Genomic DNA, 13,025 nt, shown 5'->3' on the forward strand with positions numbered 1-13,025 from the left:
CCAAACACCACCACTTCCCTATGTACCACGTCCAAATCTATCGCCTCCAGAATCACAGGTTCGCCTCAAGGAAATAGTAGATCAACTTCAAACAACCCTTCATCAACTGGAGCAAGCAGTAAAACAATTAGCTTCTAGACGTTCGAACATTCAAGGGCCTCCCAGAGCCCCATGTGGACAATCTAATGAAGAGCGTAGCATGAAGGAGATACTAGAAACTCCAGTGGACAAGACAGAGCATGACTTCGTACTAGAACAAGTAGAGAAAGCTGTCATTATAGAAGAAGAAGAGTTAGTTGAAGACTTAGGAGATGCTGAACTTCCATGGGAATCCAGAGTTGTGGAGAATTGTGTCAAGGACGTTACAATTGATGCTAAGGAGGATAGTGCACAACCCCCAAGGCAAATCTTTTATGAAAAACTAGACGGAATAATCCAAGAAGCAAGTTTCCTTGATGATGATAATCTCAAGTCAAGTTCTCTCAGTAATGAACTTGCATCCGCGAGTGAATTCTTTGAGATCGAAGAATCTTCCCCAAGTGAATACGAAGATGATGCGGAGGTAAATTTCTCTCAACCTCCAGTTTATGACTTAAGTGAGGAGGAAGACATAAAAGGCTTTGATCAGGACATGGATGCATTTGAAGAATTTTGCAAAGAAGTGGAGAAATTCACAGAAGAGAACAAGGGAGTAGAACTCACAGAACCACTGGAAACACCTATCCCAAGGCCATTACCACCCAATACAAGCTTCAAGTGGGTACAATCCTTAACCTTTAACTTTATCTTTCCACTCGAATATGGGTTGCTTGAAACAGATGGCCAGCTTAGAGCTCTCTACGGCTTTAAGAGTAAGAGGGAAATGGCTCATACTCAGAGCTGGTGCACAAGGTTCAATAAGGTTCCACGCTTCAACTCGAAGTGCATGGATTGGCATCATGATCAATCGAATGGATCTCGGAAAACGTTTGGTCATCTTGGTGAGAATCTAATTTTTAAACCACCCGGATGGAAAAATATAGATCAAGACGGAGGCGGAATTAAAAGCAAAGTTTAGGATCCTGGAATCTATTCTGACATTCGTCACCCCGGGAGCCTGAGAATCTGTTTGAAGCTGCTCAGAAGCTTTACATGCCTAGTTTGGGACCCCGGAGGCCGTTGGCATTCCAAACATTGGTGGAGATTTCTGGACGAGTTTAAGCATAAGCCGCCATAACAGGAAGCTCGCCATATGTCCAACTTAAGGACTTTAACTAAAAGTGCTAGGTGGGAGACAACCCACCATGGTATGGTCATTTCGTTTTTAGTTTTATTTCGTGTTATTTATTTTTATTCTTTTTCAAATTGAACCTGAATAATATTCATTAGCATTGCATACTAAATAATTGCATGATTGCATTTCAGTTAAAAAAAAAAAGAGTATGGCGTGCGACGCGACCGCATCGCTCATGCGATCGCGTCAGTTGCGTAAACCACTCCCCACGCGTCCGCGTCATTCACGCGGCCGTGTGACCTGGAGATCGGCGTAAAGATCCAACGCCCAGAAAGTTGGGCTGGAATCGTGCGGCCGTTGTGCGTTTAGCACAAAACGACCCACGCGGTTGTGTCCTTGACGCGATCGCATCACTTGCACAACACCCATCCCACGCGAAAGCGTAAGCGACGCGATCGCATCGCGTGGATTGCACAACACCCCAAAAGAGACAGAGAGTTGCGCTAAAATGACGCTGGAATTGTGCGTTTCGCCCAATTTCCAGCGACGCAGTCGCATGCCTCACGCGACCGCGTCATTCACCATTTTTTCCATTCCATGCGATTGCGCCACCCACGCGATCGCGTCAACCCCCTTTCCACCCCAGCCACGCGACCGCATGCCCCACACGATTGCATGGGTTCAAATTCATTAACCCCTCAGCCACGCAAAACCCTACCCATTCGCGCCCCTCCAACCCCCTTCTCCTTTCTCTCTTCTCTGCAACCCTCCACCACCCAACCACCATCATCACTTCCAGCCACCACCTCCGACCACCGCACCGCCAATCCCCCAGACACCACCGCAATGCCACCTCCCCCTCATTCTTCCTTCTTCTTCTTCTACCCCCTTCCCTTTCTTCCACCGCCGCGGCCAACCTCTGACCACCGCACTGTCACCGCCGCGCCTCCGCGCCAGCCACCACCACCCTCACCCCCTCTCATCCTTCCTCCTTAACCCCTACCCCCATTACCCTACCCGAAACCCCCTACCACCGGACAGCCGTTCACTGCTGCACCAACTGCCTCAACCGCCATGTCAGCCACCATCGCAACCCTCCAGCCATCTCTCTGCCCCACTTTCATTCATTCGCCTACCAGGTTCCGCCGAACGCCACTCTTCTTTCCTTTCGCAGTTATTTGAATTTTTTTTCCGTTTATGTTCAAAATTAGGCTAGTTAGATATGCATGTTGTAGTGGATTCTAGGTGGTTAGGTAGCATAGGATGTGGTTAGTGGATTTAGGCCTGATTAGTTGCGCTGTTCGTGCTACTTGTTTTATAATTTTCGCAATTCTGCTGTTGCTGTGATCTAAGTATTGTTCATATGTTGTTCTTACTGTTCATGCTGCTATTGCGACTGCTCTTTCATGTTCAAATTATTTATATCTTTTTGCAGTTTCTTTTATTTCATATGAACTATTCTGCTTGCTGTTTATTTTCTGGGACCATCCACTTTTAGCCGAAATGCTGCCCAAATTTCTGTAAACTATTCTGATTTTCATTCATGTTTTGGTTTTGGCAATTTAAATTCTGCTTTACTCAGCTTTTACCAAACCAATTAATGTATGCACGGGCAAGCTTTCTTATTCTTTTCGATTTCCTGGTTAATAAATTGCCTTTTGGATGATTCAATTCCACTTTTTGCTATTTACATATCTATATGAATCATCCTCAACTTCCTTGTTTGAATGTGAGTTGACTGTAGCTTCTAATTGTAAATTCTTGTTACTTAGAAAATGATCATCAGACCACTTACTCTAACCTTCTTTTTACTAACTCACTGATTTCAACTTCCTAACCTCTTTTTCATTCCTAACCAACCTAACTTTCACAACATCTCTTCTTGGTTTTTCACTATTCTCTTTAACCTTCTAACCAAGGCATGATGATAATTTTTCCTAATTAACATGAATTCTATTTATATCACATTTTGGATTGTGAAAATTTTTCTCAGATTTCTAACTCCTATACAATCCATAATGCACATTTACTCAACTTATTTCATTATTCTACTGCTCCTTTGCCATTATGTGCTTATTTTGTTATTTGCCTACTTGTTTTCCTGTTTTTATTTTATCCTGGATTTCTTTTTTTCAGGATGTCTGACATTCAAAGAAAAGGAAAAGGAAAGGCAACAACTGGAAAACAGAAAAGAGGAGAATCCTCTATGTCCATCCTGGACATCATGCACGATGACTCCTGGCGGGAGAAACACATTACCCCGCAGGAGAAGGCTGACCAGCTACTTCTTGCTAATGACCCCATCAAGTTTGCAAACAGATATTGCAAGTTGAAGTATCCGGTGTTTGCAACCTCCAAGAACCTGTACCTGGAGCGGACTCTGAAAATTCCGAAGAACTCCAGCAATACACCTCTGATTAGATCAAACATAGAGGCTGGTTCTTCCTGGAGAGAAACCTGACAGAGGTCAATGCTTCTTGGGTAAGAGAATTTTACTGCAATTACTTCAAAACTTCTCTAGATGCAGTGAACCTAAGAGGGAAGCAGATACTAGTCACTAAAGAGGCCATTGAGGATATTCTGCAGCTTCAGCCTAAATCCGATCAGCTTGATGGTTACCAAAAGGCTGAGGAGGACATGCGCTTCATGAGGTTTGACTGGGATGCGGTTAAGGCAAGGATAGCCCTCGATCCGACTGTCCCCAGGGTCATGGGTCAGAACACCACCATGCCTAAGGGAATCAAGCGGATATACTTGAATGATGAGGCTCGACTCTGGCACCAGATCCTGAGCAACTTTGTTATGCCGAGTACTCACGAGACTAAGCTACCTGCCGCTATGATCACCCTCCTACGGTGTGTGATGGAGGGTAAGGACCTGTACTTGCCACGATTCCTCCGGTACTACATGGCCCGAGTCCACGTCCGAGGCACTCTCCCCTTCCCATATCTGATTACCCAGCTCGGCTGTCGAGCTGACGTGCCTTAGGAGGATGCTGATGAGAAGCCACCTGCTGCAGAATGCAAGAAGATTATCCCTCACAGCAGGAACTTTCTGGCTTTGGGCTACAGACCTCTATTCCTCACTGCTACTGATGAGACAGCCGCACCTTCAGCCGCACCTTCTTCATCTACAGCTACCCCAGCTACCACCACTGCACCTCCACCTGCCTCAGAGCCCGTTTATCACCTCGTACACCGCCTGTTTCAGCAGCTAGACCAGATGGAGCGCTGCAACCGGCGCTGATATGAGAGATCTGAGCGTCGCAGCAAGCGACGCTATGAGCACCTGAAGCTGATGATCCGTTCTGGCGGTGACATCCCCTCCGAGCCTGACACACCATCAGAGCCATCTGAGAAGGAGGCGGATGATCATGAGGCAGAGACCCATCCACAGAGAGAGGCTGAGCAGGCAGGCCCGGAGCAGGCTGCTTCACAGTAGGAGGCTCCCCATCAGATTCAAGCTGCAGACCCAGAGGTTCCTATTCAGTCAGCACCTCCTCTGCAGCAGACAGATCCTCAGACCACCACTACAGAGACTCTAGCCACCCATCCTTCCAGTGATGACACTCCTTCACACCCTTCTTGAGTGAGTATCGAGGACGATGCTTTATTTTAAGTGTGGGGAGGTCGTCATCTCTGGCGTATTTTCTTGGTGAACCACTACAGACTCTTTTTATTTTATTTTGTTATTTTTCTGTATATTGATCTTTATTTTTATTTCTCAGTACTTATATATTACTCTTTTCATGTATTTTTACTCTATTTTTGCATTTTTTACTTTAGTTCATATTTTAGCCATTTAGTTTAGTTGCAATTCTAACTTATTAATTATAGAAAATATGGATTAATTAGTATAGTTCACCCTTTTTAGCATAAGATAGCTTAGTTCGAATTGAAAATACAAAAAGGAAGTAAACTAGAGACTTGAACAGAACAGAAAGAATCCACACACCTTGTCTCACTTGGCCTTATACATATACCCTTACCTTTACCTTGGCCCCATTACAACCTTAAATAAAGACCTCATGATTTTTGTATGCCTATATTCTATAATTGTTGATTGGTTAGATAAAGAACAAAGTTATAGAAAGTAAGGATAATTGTTAATTGTCTTGCAAGTTTATAAAATATTAAATTGTTAATTGTCTTGCAAGTAAACACAAAATCCAGTGAGGGTTCAATAGCTCATCAACATATATCTCTGCTTAAATTGTTAATTATCTTGCAAGTTTATAAAATATTTCTCTTTCCCATCTCAATTGTAAAGGTTATTTATCATTATCTAAGGTTTGGCTATGCATATATGATTCCTAGAGAATGTGAATTAATTTAACTACATGTAAGTTTTATATACAAGTGAATAACAATTAGAATTGCATGATTCATTTAGGTAGTTACATTTAGAATAGATTGCATTACATGAGATTCCACCACTTCAACCTTACCTTACTCTTTATCTTGGATTTAGCATGAGGACATGCTATTGTCTAAGTGTGGGGAGGTTGATAAATCCATATTTTATGATATATTTTGTGCTCAATTTAAGTGATTTATTCAATCCTTCACTCACTTATTCATGTTAATTGCATGGTTTTATTTTCCCTTCCATATTATGTGATGTATGTGAAAGACATGTTTCCTATGCTTTAAAAATAATTATTTTAATTACCTTTTATTACCATTCGATACCGTGATTTGTGTGTTGAGTAGTTTCAGATCCTCTAAGGCAGGAATGACTTAAAGGATGGAAAGAAAACATACAAAAATGGAAGGAAAGTACAAAATGGAGTTTTTGAAGAAGCTGGCAGCGACACGAACGCATGAATGACGCGATCGCGCCCTACGAGCAAAACGCAGATGACACGGGTGCTTGACCGAAGCGAACGCGTGATAAGGAAAACTCCAAAGGACGCGACCGCGTGACCCACGCAGATGCGTGTCAGAGGCCACGCACCAGAAATTACAGAAAACGCTTTCAGCGATTTCTGAAGCTCTTTTTGGCCCAAATCCAAGTCCAGAAGGCACAGATCAGAAGTTATGAAGTGGGAGAATGCATCCATTCAAAGGAGAGTCTCCAATTAGTTACTTTTGATGATTTAGATGTAGTTTTGAGTGAGAGGTTCTCTCCTCTCTCTTTTAGGATTTAGAATTAGGATTTCTTTTGCTTTCACGATTATCTCTTTTCATCAGGTTCAATATTCCTTTTTATTTATTTTCTCAATATTGATTTATAAACTTTTCTATGTTACAGATAATTCTCTTGATTAATGATATTTGAGGTATTTCAGTTTATGATTGCTTTCTTTTATTTACATTATTGTTATTTCCAATCTGAAGACATTTTTTTATTCAAGCAGATTTACTTTTTCCCCTTTTGGTCTTGGTCAAGAAATCAGTAACTCAGGAGTTATCAAACTCAACGTGATTGATAATTGTTACCTTGTAAATTGAATTGAACTTCAATAATTCCAGTCTTTTCTTAGGGATTGACCAGAACCTGAAGTTCAGACTAATTAATCCACTTGATCTTCCTTTGCTTTAGTAAAGGCTAACTAAGTGGGATTAAGACTCAATTCTCATCACCATTGATAAGGATAACTAGGATAGGACTTCTAATTTCTTATACCTTGCCAAGAGCTTATTTTACAGTTATTTATTTATTTTATTTGCCATTTAAATTACTCATTCCTTATTTTCAAAGACCCTAATTTACAATCTTCATAACCAATAATAAGAACATACTTCCCTGCAGTTCCTTGAGAAGACGACCCGAGGTTTAAATACTTCGATTATCAATTTTAAAGGGGTTTGTTACTTGTGACAACCAAAACATTTGTACGAAGGGATTTTCTGTTGGTTTAGAAACTATACTTACAATGCGATTATTTTCATTCTTTACCGACATTAAATCATCCCTCGTCAAAATGGCGCCGTTGCTGGGGATTTATTCAAAATGGTTGATAAACCCATATTTTATAATATATTTTGTGCTCAATTTAAGTGATTTAATCAAACCTTCACTCACTTATTCATGTTAATTGCATGGTTTTACTTTTCCTTCCTTATTATGTGATGTATGTGAAAAACATGTTTCCTATGCTTTAATAATAATTATTTTAATTACCCTTTTATTACCATTCGATGCCGTGATTTATGTGTTGAGTAGTTTCAGATCTTCTAAGGTAGGAATAACTTAAAGGATGGAAAGGAAACATACAAAAATGGAAGGAAAGTACAAAATGGAGTTTTTGAAAAAGCTGGCAGCGACGCGAACGCATGGACGACGCGGCCGCATGCCTAGCGCGAAAAGGCAGCGACGCGAACGCGTGAGTGACGCGATCACGCGCCACGAGCAAAACGCAGATGATGCGGGCGCTTGACCGAAGCAAACGCGTGACAAGGAAAACTCCAAATGACGCGACCGGTCACGCGTGTCAGAGGCCACGCACCAGAAATTACAGAAAACGCTTCCAGCGATTTCTGAAGCCCTTTTTGGCCCAAATCCAAGTCCAGAAGGCACAGATCAGAGGTTATGAAGTGGGAGAATGCATCCATTCAAAGGAGAGTCTCCAATTAGTTACTTTTGATGATTTAGATGTAGTTTTGAGAGAGAGGTTCTCTCCTCTCTCTTTTAGGATTTAGAATTAGGATTTCTTTTGCTTTCAGGATTATCTCTTTTCATCAGGTTCAACATTCCTTTTTATTTATTTTCTCAATATTGCTTTATGAACTTTTCTATGTTACAGATAATTCTCTTAATTAATGATATTTGAGGTATTTCAGCTTATGATTGCTTTCTTTTATTTACATTATTGTTATTTCCAATCTGAAGACATTTTTTTTATTCCAGCAGATTTAGTTTTTCCCCTTTTGGTCTTGGTCAAGAAATTAGTAACTCAGGAGTTATCAAACTCAATGTGATTGATAATTGTTATCTTGTTAATTGAATTGAACTTCAATAATTCCAGTCTTTTCTTAGGGATTGACCAGAACCTGTAGTTCAGACTAATTAATCCACTTGATCTTCCTTTGCTTTAGTAAAGGCTAACTAAGTAGGATTAAGACTCAATTCTTATCACCATTGATAAGGATAACTAGGATAGGACTTTCAATTTCTTATACCTTACCAAGAGTTTATTTTATAGTTATTTATTTATTTTATTTTCCATTTAAATTACTCCTTCCTTATTTTCAAAGACCCCAATTTACAATCTTCAAAACCAATAATAAGAACATACTTCCCTGCAGTTCCTTGAGAAGACGAACTGAGGTTTAAATATTTCGGTTATCAATTTTAAAGGGGTTTGTTACTTGTGACAACCAAAACGTTTTTACGAAAGGATTTTCTGTTGGTTTAGAAACTATACTTACAACGCGATTATTTTCATTCTTTTCCGACATTAAATCATCCTTCGTCACACATCCTCGTTGAAGCTTTCATTCCCTACAACACAGTTGTAACAAACCTCATAGCCAAAAGGGTTAGAATTCATAGTGGCAAATAGAAACAAAATCTAAGAAAAACAAGCAACAAAGTTCTAAACCTAACAAAAACTAACAAACAAGCAAAAGGCAAACATATTCACAATAGCCAATAATATAACACCATTGCAATTCCCGGGCAACAACGCCAAAAATTTCATGCGTTGATTTATGACGGTTCAGAATTTCCCAAAAATAATTTCGTTGATAGTATAGTCCAAACCGACAATCGATCCTCAAATCAAATTTTAAAAGATTGTTTGTCACAAGTGCAAACCCCAATGAAAACTAACCGAAATATTTAAACATCGGGTCGTCTCACAAGGAATTCAAATGAAGTGATCAATTATTGGCTATGAAGATGCAAGGGGGTTTTGATTTGATAATTGACAAGAAAAGTAAATAACAAGAAAGTAAATGATAAGAACTAATAAAATAAAGGAAAAGAAATCTTGGCAAAGACATGGGAATTGAGATCACCATCCTTGTCTACAAACTATATATTGATAATTATGAGGAACCGAGCTCATTAAGTTTATTTCTATGCTTGAAGTATGTCAAATGGCTTGATCAACATCAATCCATAAGTCCTAACCTAGCTACCAATTGACTTAGTAGTAGGCTAGTGTGAATGGTTATCATATTGACCACTAAGGGTTCTCAAATCACCAAATCAATTAGACCCAATGACTCAAGTTTACCCAATCCCCTTAGCCCAGGCCAAGAGTAAAGAAAACTACTCCATAATCAAAGGAAACATTTCATCAAACACCTAGAGTGCAATAAAAGTAAACATCATAAATTGCAAGAATTAATAAAACCCATAACTAACATGAACAAGAAATCAACAATAGCAATGAAGATAAACATGAAAGAGACATGGAAACATAAATTGCATTAAAAGAGAACCAAATCCAACAAGAGCATTCATAAACTAAAGAGAGCAAAACAAGGAAATTAACAAGGAAAACTAGAAAATTGAACTACTTGAGCATGAAAATGTAGAAGAAACAAGATGAAAACAAGAAATTAAACCTAGATCTAAGATGCAATTGACCTAAAAACCCTAATTCAAGAGAGAAGAGGGAGCTTCTCTCCCTAGAAAACAAATCTACATGATGCTATCCTAAAACTAAGTGCTCCCCCTTTACCCAAGCTTGATTTCTGCATGAAATAGCCTTAGGAATGAGTTGGATTTGGTCCTGGGAAGCTCAGAAATCGCCCAGCGTTTTCACTTTAATGGGGTCACGTGTGAGCTGTGACGCGTACCTATGGGTCATGCGTACGCGTCGCTTGGCTTTTCCCTCTCATGTGTACGCGTCATGTCACGCGTACGTGTCGCCTGGAGACCTCATCTCCACGCGTGTGCGTCTTCCACGCGTGTGCGTCGATGTATGCACTCCAAATCCTTATTTTTCCATGAATTCTCCACTTTGCATGCTCTTCTCTTCACTTCTTCCATCCAATACTTGCCTTATGAACATGAGATCACTCAACAAACACATCAAGGCATCGAATGGAATTAAAGTGAATTAAATTTAGCTATTTTAAGGCTTAAAAAGCTTGTTTTTATACTTAAGCACAAATTTAGGGAGAATTACAAAACCATGCTATTTTATTGAATAAATGCGAGATAAGTTGATAAAATCTCCCAAATTAAGCACTAGATAAACCACAAAATTGGGGTTTATCAGTATTCTTTCTGGATTAACTTTTCTTACTATCTACTTCAATAACGAATGATTCATTCAATGGCAGCCGTAATTGACTAACTCATGTAGCATCCTCATCAAGTTATCCTCTTCTAAACCATGGCATTCTGGTAGCATGAATCCCCACACCTTCGTACTAGTGTACCAGCAAGTGCACTGGATCATCCAAGTAATACCTGAGCGAGTCAGGGTTGATCCCACGAGGATTGTGGCTTGAAGCAAGCAATGGTTGTCTTTCAGGTCTTAGTCAGGTGGAATCAGAAGGTTTATGCTTGGAACTTTGCATAAGTATTTGTTATTCTACTTGAAATAAGGATAGGAAATATATGTTGGGAATAGTAAATAATAAGAATAGAATGGAAAGTTGGAGTTGTTTTGTTTTTTCGAATTAACTCTGGTACTACTGCTCTCATTGCTTGTGAGTGATTTCTTCAATGGCAGGCTGTATGTGATTGACACTAGTTTGAGCAGCTGCCAATACTCCTCTGGATCTAAACCCCAGGTTTAGTGCGGATCCATCTCTACTAAAGGGTGAAGCGCGTTAGGTTCTAGCCTCTACCACAGAGACCCTAATCTGCCCGTAAATCGACTGAACTGATGTCTCAAGAAGTCCTTGATAAACCCATATTTCATGAGTTATTTTGTGCTTAGTTTGAGTGATTTATTCAATCCTTCACCCACTTATTCATATTAAATGCATGGTTTTACTTTTCCTTCCTTATTATGTGATGTATGTGAAAAACATGTTTCCTAAGATTTAATATTAATTATTTTAATTACCTTTATTTCCATTCGATGCCGTGATTAGTGTGTTGAGTAGTTTCAGATTTTCTAAGACAGAATGACTTAAAGCATGGAAAAGGAAACATACAAAAATGGAAGGAAAGCACAAAACGGAGCTTCTGAAGAAACTGGCATCCACGCGATCGCATGGACGAAGCAATCGCGTGCCAAGCGCGAATCAGCAGCGACGCGGCCACATGACTGACGCGACCGCGCGCCTTAAGCAGAACGCACATGACGCGGTCGCATGACTGACGCGACCACGTGGCAAGGAAATGCTCCGAATGACGCGACCGCGTGACCCACGCAGACGCATGACAGAGGCCATGCACCAGAAATTGCAGAAAACGCTCATAGCGAATTCTGAAGCCCTTTTTGGCCCAAATCCAAGTCCAGAAGGCATAGACCAGAGGTTATGAAGTGGGGGAATGCATCCATTCAGGGGGAACTCGCCAATTTTCACTTTCCATGATTTAGATTTAGTTTGAGAGAGGTTCTCTCCTCTCTCTCTTAGGATTAGGATTAGGATTTAGGACTTCTCTTAGTTTGTAAGAGTGACTCTCGATCCAGGTTTAATATTTACTTTAATGCTTTTATGCGTACTTATAAATGTTGCCAACTTGACTTATGAACCTTCCATATTATGATTTGAATTAATAATGATATTTGAGGTATTTCAGTTATTGATTGATTTCTCTTTAATTTGTGTTACCATTGTTTCCAATCTGAAGATATTCTATTCCAGCAATTTACTTTTTCTCTTTTTGGTCTTGGTTAAGAAATCAGTAACTCAATAGTTATCAAACTCAACATAATTGATAATCGTTATCTTGCTAATTGAACTGAACTTCAATAATCCCAACTTTTTCTTAGAAAATAAATAGGATTCAAAGGTCAACTAATTAGTCCCTTGACTTTCCTTTACTTTAGTAAAGGTTAACTAAGTGGAATTTAGATTCAACTTTCGTTATTGTTGAGGGAGTTAACCAAGTTGGACTTCCAATTCCTTTTACCTTGTCAGAAGTTTGCTTTACAGTATTTATTTATCTTAATTGCTATTTACTCTACTTGTCATTCAAATCACTTGCTTCTCACCTTCTAAACCCCGATTACAACCTTTATAGCCAATAATAAGAACATACTTCCTTGCAGTTCCTTGAGAAGACGACCCGAGGTTTGAATACTCGGTTAACAATTTTTAAGGGGTTTGTTACTTGTGACACCCAAAACATTTGTAAGAAAGGTTGATTGCTTGGTTTAGAAACTATACTCCAATCAAAGATGGATGGAGCCAAGAGGATCTAATCAACCCTTTAGGCAGCAACACCCTCCGAGATATCCTGGACAAAGACCATTCTACCATGCATACCCAGCTGAAAGATATGGTGGACAACCTTGTAACTACCAACAAGTCCCACCCCGTGCATATAAACCATCCTTTCAACATAACCTCGAACCACCACACTCACAAGCTTCTCTTCACCATTCACCACCATATGATCCTTCCTTACCCCAGTACCAATCCAATCACTCCCAGTCACCACCACTTTTCTTTGTATCATATCCAAGTCTGGCAACCTGAGAAGCAGAGGTTTGCCTAAAGGAAACAGTAAATAAATTTCAAACAACCATTCGACAACTGGAGCAAGTAGTAATTCAATGGGTCTCTAGGTGCTCAAATACACAAGGATCAGCCACAGCCCCATGTGAACAGTCTAACGAAGAGCGTAACATAAAGGAGATACCAGAAACTCCAATGGACAAGACAGAGAATGAATTCGTACTAGAACAAGTAGAAGAAGCTGTCATTGTTCAAGAAGAAGAGTTGGTTGA

The sequence above is a fragment of the Arachis ipaensis genome, chromosome B06 (genome assembly GCF_000816755.2).
Source record: "Arachis ipaensis cultivar K30076 chromosome B06, Araip1.1, whole genome shotgun sequence".
In the NCBI taxonomy this organism is placed as follows: domain Eukaryota; kingdom Viridiplantae; phylum Streptophyta; class Magnoliopsida; order Fabales; family Fabaceae; genus Arachis; species Arachis ipaensis.